This window comes from Gopherus flavomarginatus, chromosome 12, assembly GCF_025201925.1.
Source record: "Gopherus flavomarginatus isolate rGopFla2 chromosome 12, rGopFla2.mat.asm, whole genome shotgun sequence".
Classification (NCBI taxonomy): Eukaryota; Metazoa; Chordata; order Testudines; family Testudinidae; genus Gopherus; species Gopherus flavomarginatus.
The window spans coordinates 42,593,035-42,617,569 of record NC_066628.1 but is presented as its reverse complement, the minus strand read 5'-3'; the positions used below and the strand labels follow the sequence as shown (position 1 = coordinate 42,617,569).

General features: G+C 41.0%; 1 protein-coding gene across 1 annotated transcript in view; it reads right to left on the bottom strand.

Moving 5' to 3' along the window:
• ANKFN1 (ankyrin repeat and fibronectin type III domain containing 1) overlaps positions 1–24,535 on the bottom strand; it is a 178,912-nt gene that overhangs the window by 92,052 nt on the left and 62,325 nt on the right. The window contains exon 2 of the mRNA XM_050920155.1: positions 6,902–7,027. The gene's annotated coding sequence lies outside the window, so the exon portion shown is untranslated. The remainder of the gene's footprint in view (positions 1–6,901; positions 7,028–24,535) is intronic.

Below are 24,535 nucleotides of genomic sequence, written 5' to 3'. Positions count from 1 at the left end.
TACTACAAACAGACAAGGTCTCTGAATGATGAACATATGACCAGAGACTCGAGATAATTGGGACATGTGACAAGGAGACTTCCTCGTTAAATCAGCACACCCATGTGTGCAAACAAGAACAGAGCTCTGTGTGAGTAGCATCCCTGCAACTAATGAGCAAAAAAAAAATAATAATAATAATGGATGCAAGGCAAAGCAGGCCTTCTGAGATCTCCAGAATCATCTTTCATTGAGCATGATGACCATGGAGTATAGGTGCAGTGAGACTGCACACAATAGAAGTTATCTTGCTTTTTCGTTATTATTAATTTGCATTATAGTAGAACTCAGTGGCCTGAACTGAAATTATGGCCCCCGTGCACTAAGCACTTGCACAAAACACAGAGTAAGACAGTTCTTGTCCCGAAGAGCTAGTCAAAACAGATGAGACAGACAAAGGGTGGCAGAGGAAACAGAGACACAGTCAGTGCCTTTGCCTAGATCACACAGCAGATCAATAGCAGAGGTAGGAACAGAATCCGGGTCTCTTGAATTACAGTCCAGTGTTCCATGCACTGGACCAAGGAACCTTGTAATATTATAGAGGTTACAATAAAAATAAAATCTACATTTACCTGAAATTCTGGAATTATTTTTCCTATTTTCAGTAGAGGGAAATAGAGCTAAATGATCCTCCTCTTTTCTCCCCTCTCCCTGCAAAGTAACACACAGGAGAGGCCCGGTCTAGTGGAAGGGGGTTTCTGTAGGGGCAGCAGGAAGCAGGGTTGGAAGGACCCCTCCGTCCCATCCAGCTGTGGAGCAGCAGTGGAATCGCTCTGCGTGGTGCTGCAGTCGTCCCCTACTGGGGCAATATCCAGTGGATCCATATATTGGAAGATTTCCCCCTAGTCCTAGTTCCCCATACCTTGCTACATGGGGGTATGAAGAGAGCCGCCCAAAATTTGGTTTCTATGGCACACAGGGGACGTGAACACTCAGCATGGGTGTCACAAATCCTTTTTTCTCCACCTATATGGTGGAATCACATTGGTTACATCTGAAGCAGCATGCATGGATCTGCCCCCGATACTCCATGAACCAGATGTGGAAACTGTCAGTAAGTGCTGATTTTAACGGCAAACACAGGACAAATGCAAAAAGCATTCTGCTTTACTGATGCAGTAAGCGGATCAATCAGGAGTTTTAACTGAAAACATGAGCAAACGTTCAGTCAGTGAAATAAAACGATTTAAAAAAATGGCTGTTAAGGGTGTGCTGGCATTAACCCCCTATTTAGAATCTTGCCATTAGTTCAATGAGTTTCTAATGAACGTCTGAAGATATGTTTAAAGAGGTGGTTGGATTTGGTGTGTTGTCCCCAGAGATCTTCAGATCCCACAGTCTCATGTTATTAATATTTAAAGGTGACTCAGCACCTTACCAAAGTTCCTTTGATTCTCAGTCGCTCAGAGTGATGACACAGATCCCCTCATGATGACCTCCTTCCCTATATTCCACAGCACAGCAAACTGAAACAGAAAGGGCATCTGCGCTCACATCCACTTTACCCTGCACTGACTTCAATATATGGCTTCTCCTGTACAGCAGCATGTGGGAAGAATCAGCCCCAAATGTACCAGTGACACAAAGGGTCTTGCAAACACTCACAAAATAGTTCAATTCACTCTGCTCCTGTTTAAAAGTTCCAGGCATCCAGTCATGGAGCAGAGGCTACCCCATGTGAGAAAAGTGAGCAGTCATGTACTGCAAATAGTAAAAGTGGAGTTTCATGAATAGTCCAGGGCTGGAAATAGTTTGTCGAAGTGGCTGAGCAGGTATTTGTGAATAGTGTACACAGGGGAGATGTTCAGAGGTCCAGGGAACCAGGAAGCACCCAACTTTCACCAAAAGTCAAAGGAACTTGGGCACCTAACTCCCACCTGCGCCTCTGAAAATCTCCCCTTGCATTTGCAGAGATGATGAATGGTTTGCAAAAGCCTTGAGAACAACAAGAGAAAAGGGCTAGGTTCATTCATAACGAACAAGTCAAGCAGTTCTACTTGGTACTGAATGGGACTTCTCAAGCCTAGAAATGCCATCACGCTACAATTAAGAACAAGCAATGGTGGCATTAGATACTTGCTACTTGTGGCTGATCCCATTAAATCATTAAAGAACTAAGAACTAAAGAACACCCATATCAAGACTGAAAAAACACCTGTTCCCCCCACCGACATAAGATTCACTGACAAAAGCACCGGTATCGACAGCACTACGCCGGCAGGAGATGCACTCCATAGCTACCGCCGCCTGTTGGGGGTGGTTTAATTATGCCGGCGGGAGAGCTCTTTTCCATTGGCAGAGAGTGGCTACATGGTACAGCAGTGCTGCTGTAAGGTTATGTCTACACTACAGACCTAATTCCCACTGATATAAACTGGAGTTAGGCACCTGGACATCTTTGAGAACCTAGGCCCGTGTAACTAAATAGGCTGCCTTCCCATCTAGAGCCAGACGAAACAATCTCCGTACTGGCCTGTCAATGCCATTCTAAGGGCTGACCTACACGGTGCATTATCCACACCAGGGGGTGTAAATGCAAGTGCACACTAGCGTGTCATACAATAACTGGCCCCGGTGGACCCTGCCACCACCCTCACTTCTTCTATAAGAAGCGGAATTCAGCCTCAGCTGGTGGCAGAGCCTGAACAAATCTTCTCTAAATGTCAGCAGTCTTGATTTTCCATCAGTTCTGACTGCTGGGTGATGCTCTGTTAAAGGAGATCCCAGTCCCTCATGTGCTAGGGATGGACAGCTGGACCATTGTGTTGCACATAGGCAATCCATCTGGGAAGCTGTGATATGCAGGAGGTCAGATGAGATAATCATCATGGTTACTTTGGCCCTTAAAAATCTATGTCACAGCTCCATTGACTTCAACCATTACAGCATTGTGCAGCTGGAGTTTCGCAGTGGAGAATGAGGCCTGCTACATATACATGAGAAAGATACTAGTGTAACCTCAGGGTCAAAATAACTTTAGGTACCAAACATTTGAACAGCACCCTTCCAAGGACCATTGTAGTAGGATTACTGTTCTATCCATGGATGTATGCAGTGTTGTTGTAGCCGTGTTGGTCCCAGGATATTAGCGAGACAAGGTGGTGTGACAAAGTTCCTCCTCTACTTTGGTGGGTCCTGCGCTTATTGGTGGATTTGCTTGCCTCAGAGATTCACATGTGGGTCAGGAAACAGCCCAGAGACCTTCCCCTCTGGTAGAAGCCACAGTCCAGGTCAATTCCTCCTGTGTCTGATCAGGAGTTGGGAGGTCTGGGGGGAACCCGGGCCTGCCCTCTATTCTGGGTTCCAGCCCAGGGCCCTGCGGACTGCAGCTGTCTATAGTGCCTCCTGGTACAGCTGCACGACAGCTACAACTCCCTGGGCTACTTCCCCGTGGCCTCCTCCCAACACCTTCTTTATCCTCACCACAGGACCTTTCTCCTGGTGTCTGACAATGCTTGTACTCCTCAGTCTTCCAGCAATATGTCTTCACACTCTCAGCTCCTAATGCCTCTTGCTCCCAGTTCCTCACATGCACACTACAAACTGAAGTGAGGTCCTTTTTAACTCTTAATTGGCTCCTGGTGTCCTAATTAGCCGGCCTGCCTTAGTTGGTTCCAGCAAGTTCCTGCTTGTTCTGGAACTGCCCCTGTTACTTACCCAGGGAAAAGGGATCTACTTAATCTGGGACTAATATATCTGCCTTTTAACACTTTCCTGTAGCCATTTGGTCTGATCCTGTCACAGTGGGTAAGGCAATCTTTTATTAGAAGAACTTCTGTTGGTGAGAGAGACAAGCTTTCAAGCTGCACAGAGCTCTCTTCAGGTCTGGGAAAGGTACTCCAAATGTCACAGCTAAATAAAAGATCGAACATATAGTTTAGCATAAATAGTTAGCACTTATTCTAAAGGGCCATTCCAGGGGAAAGGGGACCATTAGCATCCCTGCAGTCACAGGACAAAAAGTGGGGATCACTTTTACATGTTACAGATTGTTTACATGTTACAGATTTACAAGTTACAGATTGTTGTAATAAGCCATAAATTCAGTGTCTTTATTAAGGGCATGGTTTTTAGTGTCTAGCAAAGTTATGAATTTAAGCTCCCAGGCTTGTCTTTTGAAAGTGTTGTGCAGGTTTCCTTTGAGGATGAGGACTGATACATCACATATAGAGTGATCGCTTTGTGAAAAAAAATGTTCACCCACAGGTGATGTGATGTTTTTGTCTTTTATCATTTTCCTGTGTATGCTCATTTGAGAGTATAGTGATTGTCTGGTCTCAACCCACATAGTTGTTATTGGAACATTTAGTTCACGGGATGAAGTACATCACATGTTGTGATAGGCATGTGTAGGAGCCATGGATCTTGAAAGGTGTGTTGTGGGGGATGTTGACCATTGTAAAATGGAGATGTGTGTGCAGGTTTTGCATCTGTTGTACTGGCAGGGTCTGATGCCACTTTCAGCTGATGTGGCTTAGTGTGTGGTCTTGCTTCTGATGCTGAGCTTGGAGAGGTTGATGGGTTACAGGCCACATCACCTTGAATGATCCTTTAGTTTAGCATTAGTAGTTAGTACATATTCTATCTGTTCGATCTTGTATTTAGCTGTAACACTCTTAGTATCTTTCCCAGAGCTGAAGAAAAGCTCTGTGTAGTTTGAAAGCTTGTCTCATCACCAACAGAAGTCGGTCCAGTAAAAGAGATTATCTCACCCATCTTGTCTCTTTAATTACCCATGGGTTGTTTTTATATGAGTTAGCCATAGCTGATCTTTAAAATCAATATGCAGGTACAAAGACAGTATTTCCCAATGGCTAGAACATTAGATGGGGTGTCAGGAGACCTAGGCTCTATTTCCTGCTCTGCCACTGTCCTTCAGGGTGACGCTGGGTAAGTTACTTTAACTGCTCCGTGCCTCAGTTTCCCCATCAGTACAATAAGGATAACAATATCTGGCTCATTTGTAAAGAACTTTGAGATCTGCTGATGAAAAGTGCTATACAAGAGCTACCTATAATTATTTTATTTATGATATATGATAAATATACATCTTTATGACCATATGTCATGGGTGTTTCTCTTTACCCAAGGAGAGAGAGGTCAAGAGGAGGTTGAGTAAACATAGCTGTAAAACCTGCAGTGGTTCAGTGACACCATTTTTCTATGTGGCAATAGCACCATATCCACACTAATTCCATATCAGGTCATCAATGACCTTAAAAATGTTCAATGGACTATTTTTTATATACTAACAGAAGTACATAAAACATTGCATGAACAAAACACACAACAGCCAAGTAATAGTTGGAAATAATGTAATGCAAATTCAGTGGAGTCCTGGTCAGCATGTTCATACAATGTTTGTGAAATGCAAAATATTGCCGAGGATTACTGTATTTAGGACAGCACAACGGGGTAAGTAATAAGCAGTTATTAGATGCAAAAAAAGGAAAGGGAAAATGTATGCTTGCATATCACAGAAAACTTTCTAGTACTGTGATCTTATAAAGCTGGAGAGCTGTCTCCCAAGGGAATTAATGGAAACTAGACTCAGTAAATCACAGAATAATCCTGCATTGGGAAGGCGATAGATTTGATCATCTACAGGGTCTTTTCCAGCTCTAACTCACATGATTCAAAACTGCTCCAAATGCAGGGATATTTAAATTGGCTGGTAGCAGTTTTATAACATCGAAGTAATTTTATAGGAACATCTTTAGTCTTCTTTTATAAGAAATTCAGGTTAGCTTTCATAGCCATGTCAGATGATATAGCAAAACATACATCATTCTCTCTGAAGTTACACATTAGACATGTCTTCATGTTTTTAACATATGGACAATTGAAGATGTGCTACGACAAAGGATGGATGATTGCTAGAGTTAAACTGTTAGCAGAGGATTATAAAAAACAAACCCTGTGGGTGCTAGGTGTTGCACTGGGTTCATATATTCAAGACTTTCACCTCTGGGAACCTCAGCACATATCTAGCTTAGGTCACAAATTTAAACGTGTTAGGCAATCTCAGTGTTGTTCTGAATAGATCTTTGTGCACATCAAAATAACCGTCACAATATTTGACCTAACTGGCTAACGCTTGTCACAGGCAATCAAGAAACTGACGAGAAATGTGCAGCAGGTTTGGGGGGTGCAGGTAGAGCTCTGCAGAGTAGCATGCAGAGCAGCTGCTCACATTGTAACTGGGCATAACCAATACTGTCAGTAGCCCGCTTTTTTAAGAATTAAAAATCACAACAAAAATGGTTCCAGTAATGAATATCTGAATCACTGGGCAAACAGTCTACTGCAGACATTTTACACTAGCCATTGCATGCAGACTCCGATTCTCATCATCACTCTCATTTAGCATGCACCAACTAAGAGAGGGAAGGCGCCCGACACGTTTCATACTGTACACAATGTAATCTAATCTTTGTGATCAGGCTACTGATCACACATCCCAGGCACTACTGAAGTAACCTTTCCGGACAGGCATGGGTTTTAAAAGTGGAGATTTTAGATAAAATCCATTGAAATAACCTACCCTTGAAAGTAGCTTATTTCATCTTGGGGGACTGATCAAATATTCATGCACAGTTTCTAAAATCACATTGTAAAAGGGAAACAAATCCCTGAATTACATAGTGGTGTGTGTCGATTAGACACATATGAGCATAGAGCATACATAGGCACACTGTATAAATACAGCCTAGATGTAGAAGTGTTAACTCTGGAAGATTTGATAAAAACATACACATACAATAGATAATAATAAACCCCCCCACACTTATTTTTTAAATGATTTCATTCACCAACACATAGCTAGAGAACATGAGTTAGAGAATTAAATTTGACTTACCAGCTTAGGCTGTATAATTCAGACTGGGAACAAGTTGGTCGTAATTGTCCACTATCTTCATTCAATATTTCACATTGGCTTTGCTTTCTTTTCTGGTTCAGCCTCTGGTTCAGCCTCTTTCCTACACTGTATGAATGATCAAAAACGAAAGAGCTTACTACAAGCAATTACTGAAGTCCAAGACCACTGATTAAATCTCAGTGCAAAAACCAAAGATAGAAGCAAATTATGAAACATCTGAAGTAAAATATCTGATGCCTTAACACTACTGTGCTCTTAGTACTGCAGCTATAGTAATGACTGGTATCTAATGCTCTTGTTTCTGTAGTCAAAGATGCCATGACTTCTGCATGCTTTTAGCCTGTTGTATCTCTAAGAATTGATCAGCACAGCACGCAAGTAGAACAAGTAATCACTGCCCAGAGTAAACAAAACGGGAATTGTAGTCCATTGTCACTCAGTATGAACAAAAAGATATTAATGCAGTCATCTTAAAACAATTAGTTCTAAGTTAAATCAATAAGAGAAAAATAATCCTAGCCCTACACTTTGTCCAGGAATTCATGATTGCATATGATGTACTGTTCCTTCTTTCGCCAAGCTACCAATACAGCTGTCTGCAATCATAGCAACAAAAGCAGCAACCATATCCATAGCTCTGGGACATCTGCAAGATCATTTCAAAGCTCCCAGCATGAACAGGTTATCTTTAAAAGGTTATTAAACCAGCTAACCCCCACCACCAGCACATACAACTTTAATGATGCTTAAATTTTAATTACAACAGGTCCCCAGGAATTAATTTTTAAATGCTTTTGACAATACAGCCTGGTACAAAAACAGTGACATTTTTAAACAAGAGGTGGTTTTTTAAAATGTCTACTAGAAAATGTAAAACCTAGATCCCACTGGACCCAGCAATATGTTACAAAGTCAGAATATGCAAAAAGTTTGCCAAACCTCAGAATGCTAAAAATACAGATATGTGTTGGACTGAAGATAAACAAGGATGATCAAGTAAAGCACGTTATGTTTTTGGATCACCTTCCTGGTTACATTCAAACAACCATAAAAGTTAAGCACTTACCAACAGAGTAAAATGAAAAGACTCTTTTAGATGCTCATTTGGGGATGTGTGATCATGAGTTGTCTATAATAGTGATTTGACTATTATTATTATTTGTATTCTCATAGCACCCAGGAGCCCCAGTCATGGGCAAGGATCCCACTGTGCTAGGTCCTGTACACACATCGACGAGACAGCCCTTGCCCCAAGGAGCTTACAGTCTAAGTATAAAACAACAGGTGGATACAAACAGATCAACCAGGGGGTACAAGGGACCAATGAAACAGTAGTGGTCAGCGTGATAGGCAGGGACCTCAGCATACGAGTAGCCTGCTCACAGTTCAGTTCAGTTTTTTGAAGGCATCATAAAGGCACTGTGGGTTTAAGAGTGAGCCTGGAGTAGCCTCTCTGATTCAGTGGAGTTACTCAGATATGATTCTGGAAAACGCTGAGCATCCTCTGGGAGATGGTGGCCATACTTGATTCTCACCCACTTCAAAGGAGTGTTGAGGGTACTCAGCTTCTTTCAGGGTGGTGTCCTGCTTATGGCAGTGCAGCTGAGAGCAGAATGTCCCTATGCCCCTGCATGACATGGGGTCTGTTCTTACACAGCATGCAGCAGAACTGGCTGGACAGCTGAGTATAACTCTGACTTCTGTGCTGAATGGTAAGTGCCCTCGCAGTGGCAAACACTACATTGAAGTTGGTCAAATCATGTTCTCTTAGTGACATAGAATTTATAAAGATTAAGTCTGGGCCTGCAGCAAACCCTCACATCCAAACGTCCTAAACTTTGGGGAGTTTGAAATGTGGATCTAGGCACCCTGCAGCGTGAGCCCATCTCAGGTTATTAGTCAAAACAATGATCCTTAGTTTGGGGCCAATTAACAGTGATCATAGCCTTCAACTAACTACAGCGTCATCAATCTGTTAGGCATAAGATGCATAGTATGGATTAAGAACTCCAATCTGTCTTCTGAAACTTGGTGTCAGACTTTAGTAAACCTGGTGAAGCTGGATTGATGAAGGCTAGCACTGGAATTATTTTTAGCAAGTACAGGTTTGCTGCTTAGATATGTTAGCTGCTTGTGTTTAACTGGTCAGAGCAGTACAAAGTGTTCCTTGCAAAACCTTGGCACTCCACAGAACTCACCTGGTTTTGGATTTTGTTCTAAACTGGAAACCCAGCCTAGGTTTTGTAACAAGATTTGCCAGCCCATGCCTAAGATTTGACGTTGAAATGGGTTTGAATCAGAATTGGTTGAAACTTGGTGGTAGTTTTGCTTTGAGGTTTTCTGATTCATTCAAGCTCAAGACTCAGTAAAAACCTTCTGGGATGCAAATAAATCACATATGAATTGCAACTGCAGAAAATCTTTGCGTTACGGCTTGGGCCCATTTGAGCACCATTTTGTCAACGGTGGAGGATGAACTATTTGGCAAAGGAGTTCCATCAGAATGGGTATTGTACAAAAGCAAATCAGCAGGGAGACGTAAGGCTAAACAAGGCCCAGTGTAATGGAGGTGCCAATCTTGCTCACATATTCTCATGAGAAAAAGGGTGGTTTGTAGGGATCAGATATTAGAGGCATCTTTGAGGGGCAGGAATACATTGAAAAAAATGTGTTGTTTATGTAATTAAAGGACTGCTGAATAATTATGAGAGCTTCCGATTTCTCCCAAGTTTTTAATTTAAGTTTCAAATATAAAACTTAAGAGCCAAATCCTCAGCTGGTGTAAATCAAAATAAATGTAGCTACCCTCATTTATACCAGCTGGGGGCATTTAGTGTGGTTTGTGAGAGCTTGAAAGCCTCTCAAAGTCCTTTCAAGGCAACAGAGGTGTAGATGTTAAAAAGCAAGGACAAGAGCCTTAGTTTCAGTTCAGCTCAGGATTCTTTTCCATCTGGCAGGTTGAACAGCACCTTGCAGGTCTCTTTATCAAAGTCAATCGCAGCTGGTTTCAGATGTGAGTTGAGCTCTATGAAGTATAACTTGGTCTGATAATGAATCAGTTCCTGAAGTTATCTTAGAATTTCAGAAAGCACTTTGGGAGCCAGTAGTTCAAAAATGCTGACAAATAGAAGGAACCAATCATTTCTTGTTCCAGTTTTAAATTGCTTACAATTATTTCAGAGTGGCTTGTCCAATGTCACACAGAAAATTAGTGGCTGAGCTGGGTTTGGTCTCATTCAGTCTAGTAACCTATCCATGTGGATATATGGTAGGGCCTATTGGTAACTATTTTGCTTCATGAGCAATTTTGAGTTTTCAAAATATGCTTCCATTTAAGAAGACCAGGATGGGAAGGGAAGGGAAGGGACGGGATGTGGGGTAGGGAGCGAGGAGCAGAAGACCCAGATCAAGTCCCGCTCTTCCTGATTCAGGGAACAGAGAAAATACAATGGCCAACACAACTCAGATTTAAAGTACCACACTTTGAACATTCAGAGTAAATTGTTTGTGATCTGTCCATAGAGTGAGGGAGAAGGGGAAATGTCACAAGAATGCTCATGAGTAAATTCTAACACACACATCTGAGGAAGTTGAGATCTGCTCAGTTATTCTGACAAGCAGAAAAAGTGCCCAGACTCATCCAGCAAATTATTCAGTACCAATTATTTGTTCAGCTGTAGACATTAGCACAGCGACTTGGCCTTTATCTCTGCTAGGATTTTAATTTGCTCTTGCTGCCTATTTTTCAGCTAAGATCCTGATACTCCTTGTTACACCACAGTAGTTTCTACAGCTGCCCATTGTAAATGACGATGACAAGAATCTCATTCCCATGAAGATTACAGATGAGAGGAATTATAAGAAACATTATTATTTAGCAAAGCACTTAAGCATCTGCCTAATTCTACTCAAGGCAAATGGGTTTTAGGCACATGCTTAAAGTTAAGTACATGCTTAAGTGCCTTTCTGAAATGGGGCCTTAGTACAACCCAGTATGTATTTGGTCCCAGAGCAATGTGGAGCCAGTGAGGGGGGGATGATATACATTCCTCTGGCCCCACCCACTCTTCCTCCATCTCTCTCCCCACTGGTGGAATCCTGTTAGCAGACATCACTGCGTCAGTTACACTCAGGTCATGTTTCCAAGCTTTTTCTTTGCAGCTACGAGGATTAGAAACTTATTTTTTAAAGTGATTTTCTTCTCTTCTGCGGAGTCTCATCCTGCCCCATGGGCCAGCTGAATATATCAAAAGGACCAGATGAAGTCTGATGCATAGCTTAGAGGAAAATCTGAGCAATGACCATTAATTTAACTTGCCCACACTGTGAGCACCAAATCGACAGAAGCAAATAAAGCCACCTTGAGGGGTTCTTGTATCCCCATTGGAATAAAGACATAAATGTTTGATTTGGCTTCAATCAGCACTAGTCTAGGGACAGGTCTGCCTATATCTAGGTTCTTTAACTGTGGAACTCTCCTATGGATGAGAGCTCTCTCTGACTGCTTTAGAGCAAACAGAGTGTGAGGACAATTTAATACAACTGGTCTGTTCATGACCATTTCCTGGTGGTTCCTCCTCTGGTGCCAATATTTCCTATCCCTTCTGCTTTCATCTTACTAGGTGGGAACTGATCATTTTGAAGGTTGGCTATTGGATTCGACCTAGTATGGTGTCTAGTATTTCTCCATATCTTTCAGTGCAAACTTTAGTTGGTGGAACATGAAACAAAGACTTTTCTCTTGTCCAGGCTACAACTTTAAAAAAATTTTGCTAACATTAACTGAAATTAATGCATTGAAAACCCTTCCTGCCACATGGGTTTAAGTTCATTGATCACAAGTTCAGAAATGAAAGGACATAAAATAACATTTAATAAAGTAAGAATAAGGATGTTCAGGTGGGAACGTCTCATAAAGGATAAGAAACATGGAATAAATGATCAGGAAAGGTGACTGAATAAGAGAGTATAAATGAGTTCCAGAAAGACCACCACTGATTTCTGAAGACGAAGAGAAGATTGAGAGGCAAAGAGAGAATAAGAATTTGGGATTAAGATAAAACAAACAGTCCGACAGGTTGGTCTGATCTGGTGCAGGAACTCTCATGTTCTTAGACTTTGGCGATTCAGACTTATATTCCATTGGTTGACCTATACACACGTCAGCTATTTAATATTTCAGCTGCCCATATTTCATACTTATTTGAGCTGAATAGTTCAACTACTCTGTTTCCACAAACTGTACTAGTGAAGTGACACGTTGCAGTGGGGACATTTTCATATCCTTCTTTCAATCACCTTACAAGGCGAGCTGCAGCCAGCATATCACTAACTGAGCCACTTTGCATTCCAGCGGCTAATTTATTTTCCTGTAGATGTGAGTTTTGCGGTACGTTTTGCTGGATTCCAATTCCATTGATCAGATTTGTACTTATTTCTTATGCAAAGTGATAACATACGTAGCATTTTGCCTACCTGACTGGGAATGCTCAGAGGGCGTGTTCCATCTCAAGGTAGCTGGGCAACACTAAATTTTTATTTAATCAAACAATAGGTGGCAGCATTCACCCAGTTCTTCACAGGCAAGATAATGGACCCTGGAACAGCAGGAACGCACATATACTGCGCTGTCCCAATCACACCATGTCCAACTCTTAACTACCAGGCAAATTTGCATAAGATATTTCAGTAGGAATCATTTGTATATTATAGGCCAGATCCTCCCTGTGTGTCAGCTACTTTAGCTCTACCGTAGTCAATGGAGCTAAACCAGTGCTTAATTTGTAATGAAAGAGATGCTGAGACTCAAGCAATTAGGTGCCAAAGCTCAAGCAATTTTTTTACATTCATAACTGACGTGACAAGCGTGGCAAGTGCCAGGGCTATGAACTGCCAAGCCGAGAGGGGCTAGGGCTCACCCCTGGCAAGCCCTGGCACAAACTAAGCACTGAGCTGAACTGATTTACACCGTCTAAGAGTCCGGCCCTATGCACATAGAGAGGATACAAAATGCTCAAAAGAACAGTGGGGTTTGGAAACTGGAAGTGAAGTTTGGGGTTAAGAAGCCTAACTAATCATGTCAGGATTTTACAAAAAACTTCATATGGGGCTTGGTCTTACTCCCAGTTCAGTCAATGGAAAAATTGTCCTTGACTCCAATGGGACAGGCTTAGGCATTTTCTGTGGTTAGAAAACAAACAATCTGGTCACTTGGGGTTTGAATTCTCTCACACAAGTGTAAATGAAGAACGTCTCCATTGAGATCCATGAAGACACTTCATTGTAACATTAGTGTAAGAGAGAACACAAGCAGGCCCATGAAGACTATAATCATTATGAATCAAAAAGCAGCTGCTAACACCACCCATGACACATACATAGATCAGAACTTATCACTAATGTTTCCTGCTGGAGCTTCTGCCCTATGGTAAAACAGTGAGTGCCCCAATGTTGTTAGCTAATGGTTGCAGTAATTGTTTTCCATTCCAGGGCAAAGCTAAACATGAGGGAGCACATTCATTTTCAAAAAGCTTGCAAAATTACATTCAGGCCATTAGACGTATCAGGAGATATTGCAGTTCCTCAGAAATGAATTACCCAGTTGAACACCACAGGAATAATGAAGCTGTCAACAGCCAAAGTGCAGCTGTGATATTTTGTCAATCTCATGTTGTTTATGCCATCTAGTTAGCCGCTCCTCATGGAGATAATTTATGTCACATATTGATTGGTTGGGACTATTCCCAGCAGCGATGCAACAGTGTTTACATCCAAGTAATAGGAGCACATTTTACAAAGAGAAATTAACAAGCTTTTCATAACTGGCAATTTCTAGATTAGGAAGAAGGGGAAAAAAGCTGCCATTGATCAAAACTTGTGTGAAAAGAGAACAAATTGAGGCAGAAACAGTTTTCGGAAAGATTCCAGAGATATATAAAGAAAGTTAATCATTTACTCATTAGCTATAAGGTGACAGCATCTTTAATATTGGAAAGTGGGACAATTTCAGCCATGTTTTGTAAGAGTGTGACACCCTTGTCACACAAATGATAAGTGTGCTTGAAGAACAAATGTCTGCAGGCAGGTGTCACTACTTCCAGCTTCTGATTAAGCAGCAATATGGGATGTTTCTGGGAGTGGAGCATTTCCCTCCCCCGTAACCTAGCATCTGAACAAGTCTATCATGAAACGCTGAATAGTGTGATTGCTTGACTTCCTCCTTCACCTCAAACATTGTTCATTACACCAAACATTTGTTCACAGGACTGTCTGTTCCTGGTAACCACAGCAGTGTCTACTCAGGGCAGTGATAAGTCTTGAACAAACATGCTCTAGGGATAAAAAAAAATATATCAAATATTGTGATTACTAAAAAGAAACATCAGGACTATCCCAGTAAAACCGTGACATAGGGTCATTTTAATAACATAAGAACATGACCATTTGGGGGCTTGCTAGTTCTGCATAGACTAAAACTGGTAGATACTTGAATCAGCTGGGCAGATCTGACTCTTCATTTATTTATTAGTTAAAGTGAAAATTGCTGTAAGTGATTCCTCAGCTGGAAACCCCAGTCTCATAGGAGCAGTACAGAAACCTAGCCAGAAGAGAAATGATCACTTTGAAGCAACTCCAAGCTTTCCAGTGCAATTTTATTCTACATTTAGTGAAGACCCCGTCTAAACAGCCAGTACTGCTCGTCTCTTAAGGTGAATTTCACACCGCTAAGCACCCAACTGAGATCAGGGACTCATTGTGCTAGGCACTGTACGTATTCCCAGCGAGAGACAGTCCCTGCCTCACACTGCTTACATTCTAAATAGACAAAGAAAGTGCTATTATCCACATTGTACAGAAGGGGAACTGAGGCACAGAGAGACTAGGTGACTTGGCCAAGGTCACAAAGGAAGTCAGTGACAGAGCTGAGAATTGACGTGATCTCCTGATTCCCACTCCAGTGCCTTAATCACAACTTCCTTTCTTCATCTGAGGCAAAAAAAAATGCCTATTTTTTTCTATAAATGGAAAGTTAAAAGGCCTGACTCATTCACATAGGGAACTGAACCAAACTTGAGGTTAACTTTTCCATGTAGAGTATAAGAGATCTATACCGGAGCTCCCAGCATGTTGTCAAAACACATTACTTCCCATTTGAGAACAGATTTTTAATATGGTTAAGTAACTAGAACAATAATTTCAAAGGGTAGCCTCTTTCATCTCCTCCCTCAAGCCGCAAAGATAATGCATCTGTGTTTTCAAATATAGCTAAGTTAGCCCCGCAGTAGTAATCAACATCCTTACAATTTCCTGTTTAGTCACCGCTGGTATCACAACTTCTCTACCGCAATTCAAAGTGTAATAGAAGGCAATCCCGGTTCTTTGATGGTGACAGGTTTCAGAGAGGTAGCCATGCTAGTCTGTATCAGCAAAACGAGAAGTCCTGAAAGCACATGTAAGACAACTCCCATCTTTTCATGTGCTGTATATTTATACCTGCATACTTTTTTTTCACCCCGTGAATCTCATGAAGTGGGCTGCAGCCCATGAAAGCTTGTGCTCAAATACATTTGTTAGTCTCTAAGGTGCCACAAGGACTCCTCGTTGTTTTTCCTGTTCTTTAATGAGCCTGATCATGTACCTTTAATTGTACCATGCTTAGAGCTTCTCTTTTCATTCTGACACCACCAACATGTCCTGAGTGATGTATCAATTAACACCACATGGGTGGGGGAAGGACAAGGATTCTGAATTGATTTCCTACTTTTCGCTTTTCAACTTCTCAGAGCAGAGTTCAGCAGTTCATTTACCTCTGTTTCCCGCCTGAGGAGGATCTAAGCAGAGATAAGAAGATTCCTAGTATGGGTTTCCACATTTAAGCCCATTTCAGCAAGGTACTTAAGCATGTGCCACATGTTCAGCACACAGATAGTCCCAGTCACTTCAGTTTGAGAGAAGACAGGGCAGCAACCAAGAGATAGGAGGTGGCTGGTTACAGCTAATACCGAAAGGCAGGAATATTGGGCACAATCCTGACCTGCTGCCTTGGCCCCCTTTGCTCTTTCATTGCCCTAACAGGACAGCTGGCGACCTTCCTTCTTTATGCCCAAAGTGTAGAGAGTGATTCTGGGCAAGCTTGAGTGATCCCTGGGTGACAGATGTTCTCTGGTGTCAGTGTAATTTAGAACAGCCCTTGGGCTGCTCTAAGTTATACTGTGGGTCAGCTCTGCCTCCAGTCATGCCCCGGGTCACAGAAGTGTCCTTTATCTTTCAAATTGCTGCTAAGATAATTCTTGGTCCCAGCTGGAGAATCACTGTTTGAAATATTCCTTCTTACACCAAACTCACGTAATCCATGTGTTTAAGATGCCAGACATGCCTGGTTACAAAATGACCCTCTTGTATGTTAGTGGAATCCAGTTTTAGAAGGAATGTAGACTAAGTCAGTCCCAACTCAACTTCCCCATCTAGCAATTTTTAAAAAGAAAAATCATTAAAAATAAGTTTTTCAAAAAGCTGTAAAAAATGTAACAAGCTGCTACAAGTATCTGCTAAATATATTTTTTTAAAAAAGAAAACACTTAGAAAATGTTTGCACTTCACCACCCTAATATTAATTTAGTCTAAGGTGTCACAGGAAACAGATGGGCAGAATAATTTGCAGTTATGTTAAGCGATTGAATATCAGTTTGCAAACTAGGCCACGTGGTCCAATGAAGCGCATATTCACTTGAACTAGAAGTGCTAATTTGAGTTCATCTGAACTGAGTTAAGAAGTGTTTGCAAGAGCAGGTGGTTTAGGTGGCTTAATTAAGCAAACACTTGCTTTTTGCCTTTAGGAACTCATTTCCTCCCAGGTCAGAGTTTGGCGATCTTACAGCTATCCCACAAACTTCTACACAACTTGGAATGATTAATAGTCCCTGTTCAGAAAAATTATGAGGTGCGATAGAAGGAAAAATTAATTGAATTCACAGAATGCTAAAAAATCTGACTATCTTTTCGCTTATATTATTTTTTGTAAGTCCAAAGGTACGTTACTTCTGCTTCTATTTCTTTATGTGTGTGTTTTTTATATATATATATATATAAATAAACATAGACATACACACATATACACATGCAGATGATATATGTACACATACAGGCCCTGGTCCTACAATGAGATGCATGCAAGCACCCATGTGTCCAGCTAGAGTCCTGTTGAAACCATATATTGGACTGGTGAAACTGCCATTTCATATACCACTGAACAATGAAACGATAAAACACTTGAGTTTTGGTACAGTATAAACTGTGTTGGTTTAAATGTCAATGCAATATAACAAGGGATAGGAAACCCTTTTAGAGTTCAAGGTTTGGCAAATCTCACTATTTTAGAGGTTTGCAGAAGTTTGTGAAAACGACTGATTTCCTAGTAAAGTTACATGATATGGCCCCTGAATGGTTAAGTTCAGATCTGAATCCAGAGCCACATTTTATCAAGGATTATTCAGAGGCAGGGTTTGGATCCATTTAAAATATAGGTTGGCTTTTGAATAATGTTTTAATAAAGATGCCATTGGATTTTTCTCCAGCATTATAGACTATAGAGAAATGTAAATGCTAGAAAGGAACCATCCAGCCTGTGCTGCCATTGGAGGGCTAAATAATTTCTATGCTATGGTCGTTATGCCATCAGCCAAAAGAATGAATCTTGCCTCTGTGAGGCATCAAAGATCTGTGCTGTCTTATAGGGCGCTATTCATGAAAAACAAGCTTCCTAGTTTAGTATAAAAAATTGTCAGAGTTCATATAGTTGGAAATTGGATTTTGTTTCACCTGAAGTAGTAGGTCTTTAAAAGAAGAAATACCAGCAAGTGAACAAGATTTGGACATGCATAGAATTACAGCGTTGCTAACACTCGCGATTTTATCCTGAGTCTTGGAACATTTGATATTTTTCTCGAAGCACTTAGATGCCTGTATCTACAAGAGAACCTCAGCTTTCATTTAAAAAAAAAATTCTCGCCCTCATAGTAGGAAAGAAAATATGGAAAATGTGACCCAAATGCTCCCAATGGATTCAAAAGCCAGAAGGCAAATAAGAAGAACCCACATTTTGTTAAATCTCATGATTTTTGAGACCTTACTCCTGACCTTTGAAGACTTGGTGATGGCAATACCGCAGTCATCAACTGAAACCAAGAAAACAACACAGGGAACCAGCCTCTTTTTACTATCAAAAGGAGAGATGACAGATTCCCATCTTGAGTCCCCACTTACTCTTTTTAATTAAACTCAGTTGAATTGAGATGTAAGGAGGCCCAGCCTCTCTGGCATGAAAAGGTATCTATGAAACACCTGTAGAACACTGGACTGGGACTCAAGAGACCAGCATTCTATTCATGGCTCTGACATTGGCCTGCTTGGTGACCTTGGGTCAGTCCCGTCACAACTCCGTGACTCAGTTTCCCCATCTGTAAAATGGGGATAATGATACTGACCTCCTATGTAAAGTGCTTTGAGATCTATGGCTGAAAAGTGCTATGCAAGAACTAGGTAATATTATGTATTCCCTTCCCCAGCTTTTGTAACCCTAAGCCACTCCTCTTTCTGTGAGCCTCACTTTTGTTTTCCCTTAAATACTTTTTTTTCATATAAATGGAAGAAGTAATGATTCTTATATACAAAAATTCAGATAATGATTACACTCCCCTTGCCAGCAGGAAACACATGGGTGCTGCCATCATCACCAGCCCAGCAAGGACCCATTAAAACCACACCTTCCCAAAAGTACTGGTGAGGACAAGTAGGATTTTTGGGGGAGCTTGTTTTTCTGTCTCACTTTCTAGATGATTTAAAGGGCTAGTCCCACCTGACTGGGTCAGCTGGAATTTCATCACAATTGACACGTTTCAGCAAAACATTTCAATTCTGACAAAAGAGCATTTTCCAACAGAAAACCATTCTAGTTCCTGGTATATTGACCACAGATGCTGCCGAAGCAGACTGAGTACTTATGAATTTAAAAATGGAATGAGGAAGACAGTGCTACTTGCAAAGAAGGTTCACGTTTTCATGTCAACAATTGCTAGGGAGGGCAGCAGCTTTTCAAGGGAATGACCTGTTCCTTTAAGGGGAGGAAAAGGATGGTCTGAGGGCTAACAAACAGGCTTGGGATTCAGGAGACCTAGATTACGATGCCAGTTGATGTGCAACCTGAGGCAAGTCACTGTGGGCCACATTTTTAAAGGTGCCTAATTCCCATTGATTTCAATGGGAATTAGATGCCTAAATACCTTTAAAAATCTAGCCCTTTCGCTCTCTGTGCCTCAGTGTCTGAACTGTAAAATAACTACCTGACAGAGGTGTAGTGAAGCTTAAGTCATTAATGTTTGTAAAGTGCCCAGAGATTCCCAGCTGGAGGACAGATTTATTACATAGAGTCCACTAACGTAAGAGCTAACGCTCTAACAGTGCATTTCTTTGCGATGTTTTCCAGGGTTTGCATTTTACAACACCACATTATTTTTAATTAAGACCCCAATGAGAGTTTTAGGATTATCCACTCTCCCTGAACAAATAGAACTTTACTCAGTAGGCATTTTGCCTTCATCTTCCAATCAACAGGGCATTTTGCCTTTATCTTCATCTTAAATAAACGGGGATCATAATACTCAATTTTTATCTTCCAAATCCTTGAGAGTTTGCAAACTTTCTTTCTTATCTGTCCCAATTGGCAGGAACTCAGCCAGGAAACAGCTCCCTCCTTCTGAAATAAATGAACTTCACTACACAACAAAAAGACGAGTGGATAGTCCCAGCTGTGTGTAGTGAAAAGCAATATTTTAAAGTATTATCAATGTAGGATATGTTCTCAGAATCAATGGTGCAGCTGGTTATAGTGCTCACCATACACTATGAATAAGATTAATTTCATTCGAGGCAAACATTAGGCTACAAGGGGGAACGGGGAATCAAGCTGAGAAGAACCACTGCTCCCTTGGACGTGGACTCGTAATTTGTTGAGGCTAAAGCTATACACTGAAACAAATCAACACTTTTTTTTTCAGTTGTCGACGTAGTAGAAATCACTTAATATAGGGAAATCACTTGAAGTAAAAGCAGAGGAGACTCACCCAGTAAAATCATAGATTGTTATAGACCACTTTAAGCTAAAAACAAGGGAGTACAAAGACAGGAATTATCTGCTTTGTGTTAGGACAGCCTGATACTCCTTGTCTACTCATTCCAAAAAAGAAATATTAAAAAACCCCCAAAAAACAGACAGGGACATTTCGTGATCTCAGGCTCACAGACTGGTGTAAATGAATCACTCCATGGAATCAATGGATTTACACTGTTGCTACTATTAGTACTAGCAGCAATAAAGTAGCAGCTACAGGCCTTAGTGGAGATCATAGCCCCACTGTGCTAGGTGCTGTATAGGTGAGAGGGAAACAAAGGTTCAGAGAGGTAAAATGACTTGACCAAGGTCATTCAGTAGATCAGTAGCAGAGCTAGGAATAGACCCAAGGTCTATCCATGCCCTATTCATTAGGCTGTGAGGCCTACTCAAACTGTATCCACACTGCCTTCTTGAGAGCAGAACCTTGCCCAAGGTTAGCTAACCTCTGGTTTTCTCTTTTAAAATTCGATCACAGAACCACTACTCTTTTTGCAATTGAATTTCAAGCCACTCACATACTAAGGTGATAATTGCAATATGAAAACATAGATTAGATTAGGTAAAATTAGATTAATCTAGACACAGGTTTAGTGGCCAAAGTACTGGTGATGTATCTTGTTACCATTTCCCCAAGCCATCACTGGTTTTGAAGTGAGGTTTATAAAGAATATCTTAACTGAAAATATACAGTGTAGATGCACATGCTAAAGACGCGATGGAGACTTCTGGAGAAGTAATTCTGCAGATTGATGAAAACATTATTACAGCAAAATGTCACGGTTTGACTATATCTTCCTGTCACCTGAAAGATTCCCAGGGAAGCTTGAAAGAATCATAGACTATTAGGGTTGGAAGGGACCTCAGGAGGTCATCTAGTCCAACCCCCTGCTCCAAGCAGGACCAATCCCCAAATTTTTACCCCCGTTCCCTTAATGGCCCCCTCAGGGATTGAACTCACAACCCTGGGTTTAGTAGGCCAATGCTCAAACCCCTGAGCTATCCCTCCCCCCACTAGCCACTAATGATTACACTCCCCTTGCCACTAGAACCACTAGCCATTAATAAAGTTCAGCTCTTGAAACTTCATTCCTGAGAAAGACAGTGTAAAAAAAGTCAGAAAGGAAACAAGAATGTGACTAGCAACCTAAAAGAACATTGACAATGTCAAGGGTGTCTAAAAATAGAATGTTCTTACGTATCAGACACAAAGTACACTGGGAGAATGTTGTATTTGGGGACACATGTTGACAAGAGCAAGGAAATGATCAGTTAAAGAGGAAATATAGCATGTTCTCCAATACTTGAGCTCAAAGAGGTCCCCAACTCAATAGCTCCTTATGTACCTTGCTGTGTTGTGTGATTAGTGGAGGATATACAGTAAAGATTGTCCTTGTGGGTTTAGATAAGAAGCTTAACATTTCTAATGTAAACCAGTAACAATAAGAGTATCCTATATTTCATACAGTTCAAGTGCTTGTGATGCGTGTCTGGTACATTTTATATTTTGGAACTCAGAAATGTTTTAAGGTTTGTAAGAGAAGAACACAGTATAAATCACTATTAAAAAAAGGAAGAGGGGGTAGGGAAGGGATGCTTCCATGTAAACTATGATTATAGTTCATGAGTATCTCCCAAATGTAGAAATTCATTTCAAATTTAACACCATTAATTTGGGCTTCAATAGGGACTGGGAGTGGCTGGCTCACTGCAAAAGCAGCTTTGCCTCTCCTGGAATTGACGCCTCCTCATCAATTATTGGGAGTGGACTACATCCACCCTGATCGAATTGGCCCTGTCAACACTGGTTCTTTACTTGTGAGGTAACTCCCTTTCCTCATGTGTCAGTATATAATGCCTGCATCTGTAATTTTCACTCCATGCGTCTGAAGAAGTAGGTTTTTTACCCACAAAAGCTTATGCCCAAATAAATGTAAGTCTTTAAGGTGCACCGGACTCCTTGTTGTTTTTGCAGAAAACAAAGTGGTCTTCTGGCCAGTGACTCAATGTAATTAGTTTTAGTCTGAAAGGGTTTTCCCTTTTCTCCCAGGCAATTACACACTCCTAAAGAAAGGAGCTTTTAATCGGCGTTCTCACAATGTCTTATCTGTGTTATGTGAACTATAGGATGAGATTTCTTTATCCTACCCAGGTGGCAAGGGTGGCATGTATTTGATTGCTACATCTAGGAATGATAATGGATGCCAAACCATATTTAGGGCACTCAGACATCAAGATGAGTCTCTACATGACATAGATAAATAAGGGCGGACAGCTCCTAGCACAATGGGGTCCTGGTTTTTGATTGGGGCTACTAAGTGCTACCATAATACAAATAAAAAATGTCCAAATACATTAAGAATCATAGAATATCAGGGTTGGAAGAGACCTCAGGAGGTCATCTAGTCTAACCCCCTGCTGAAAGCTGGACCAATCCCCAACTAAATCATTACTTAGACACTGGTTTGAAATGTTTCTTCCGCCTTTCCCATCCCTGTGTGTCTGTGACTATCTGGAGCAGGGATCTGGAATTGTTTCTAGGCTACATTTCAATGGGTAGTGCTAAGCCTAGAGGGAGCTGGTGGCAGTACACAAGACCATGGGGTAGCTGTAGATAAGGTGGACAGTGGGAGCTTTACCTTCCCATCCCAACTCGGGGCCATGAGGGTTGGCACCCATGTAAAAGGTTGTCAGGGTAGCATGAGCATGTGGATGTTTGTTCCTTCCCCCAATGATATCTCCCCTTCCAATTTGGGTTCATCATCTCCAGCAGGTGATGGAGCTCATCAGCAGTTTCCGGGATGGCTGTTGGGAGGGTCAGTGCTCCTGTTCCTCTCAGGAAGGAGAGGGCATTCCTTGTAGTGGAATTTTACTGTCCATTTCCCCAATCATGTGATTTCTCACAGCTTGGATGCAGCATCAACCTTTGAGTTTTACTTTTTGTCCCACAGCCCTTTCTAGCCAGCGTTCAGCTCAAACAGCAAATTAAAATGATAAATTTAACCCCAAACAAAAATATGTTTGAGAACATAAATAAAAAATGTCAAGGGAAGAAGACTTTTACATTTAGTCAAAAACCCAGTTATTCATCAAAAATGCTTAGGACTTGTGCTTGCCCTCTGTCCAGAGGTGAATTTCACTAAGAAAGCACAGTTTTATGTTTAAAAACAAGAGGATCCACACCAGAAACCTGACACTAATCTTTTGGCTCATCTGCCAAGGAACAGAATCATACCATGTGACCTATCCATTGAATCAAAATGAATGCACCCGGTTAAAATTTAGAATATCAAGCAATCACGATGACTGACAATGCTGGTGCATGATCAGTAGATACAGAATTTTTCACCAAAACTAGCTGGTGAATCATTTTGAATAAGTAAAACGTTTGAAAAAAAATTGTATTTCTGCTTGCAGAGAAATGAACAGAAAGAGAGGCAAAGGCCATTTGCTGCCAATCACATGCCTAGCTTTAATAACCATCTAGTATTTTTCAGTGTAGCATAAGTATCACTAACACAATTGGAAAACGATGCATAGGTGGGCATGAAGTGAAAATTAAGCTTGCTAGTAAAAATGTTAAGATCACTGATGTATGAAAGTAATTATAATGGAATTTTTACATCTATTGGTTCCTTATATAAAGATGTTAACTGATTTTCACCTCTGATCCCAGCACACACTGACATAATACAATTTCACAAATTTCAGGTAACGAAGAGTTTTGCTCTGTTATTAATCCAGAAGCAAATGAGGAGAGAGAGAGAGAGAGAGAGAAAAGAAAACCTTAGCTAACCTTGTCACATTGTGATGAAGAAAATAATCAGTGGCATTTATATTATCTGTGCAGACAGCAAAACTAATAAATGACAGAATCACATATCAACATATTTGATCTAAGAGTCAGTGATACCTTAAAAAAGGAGAATCTTTCCGTTAACTTAAGTGGGTTTCAATGGGTTCTTTAAGAGTTGCATTTGCAACCCGTTCTTTGACCCAGAAACATGTTTTGCCTGGGTCATTGCTACACCAAACCAGGCACATCATAGGTTAAAGCCATTTCTAGAATATCTGGTCATTTTACAAGTTGTCCATATCAACCAAAGTTCAATTGTCAAGTTTTTATAGTGGCATCTATCATTCTATTACAATGCCAGATCCTAAGAGGTGCTGAGCATCTCCATCGCTCACTAACTTCAGTAAGACTGTCAATGAAAAGGCCTCATGAATCTCAAGTGTTAATGTGCCCCTCACCTTATTATCTTGGATACCATTATGGTTTGGAGACAAAGATTAAACAACATGAGAAGTTGTCCCACTGCTATCCATCACAGCAAGAACAATTGTATTTACAGAAAAGTGGTTGAAAGACTTCATTGACAATTACTGAAATGTATCCCATCCATACAAGGGCCAATTTACATCTAGCGCACATGCATGCCGTAAGA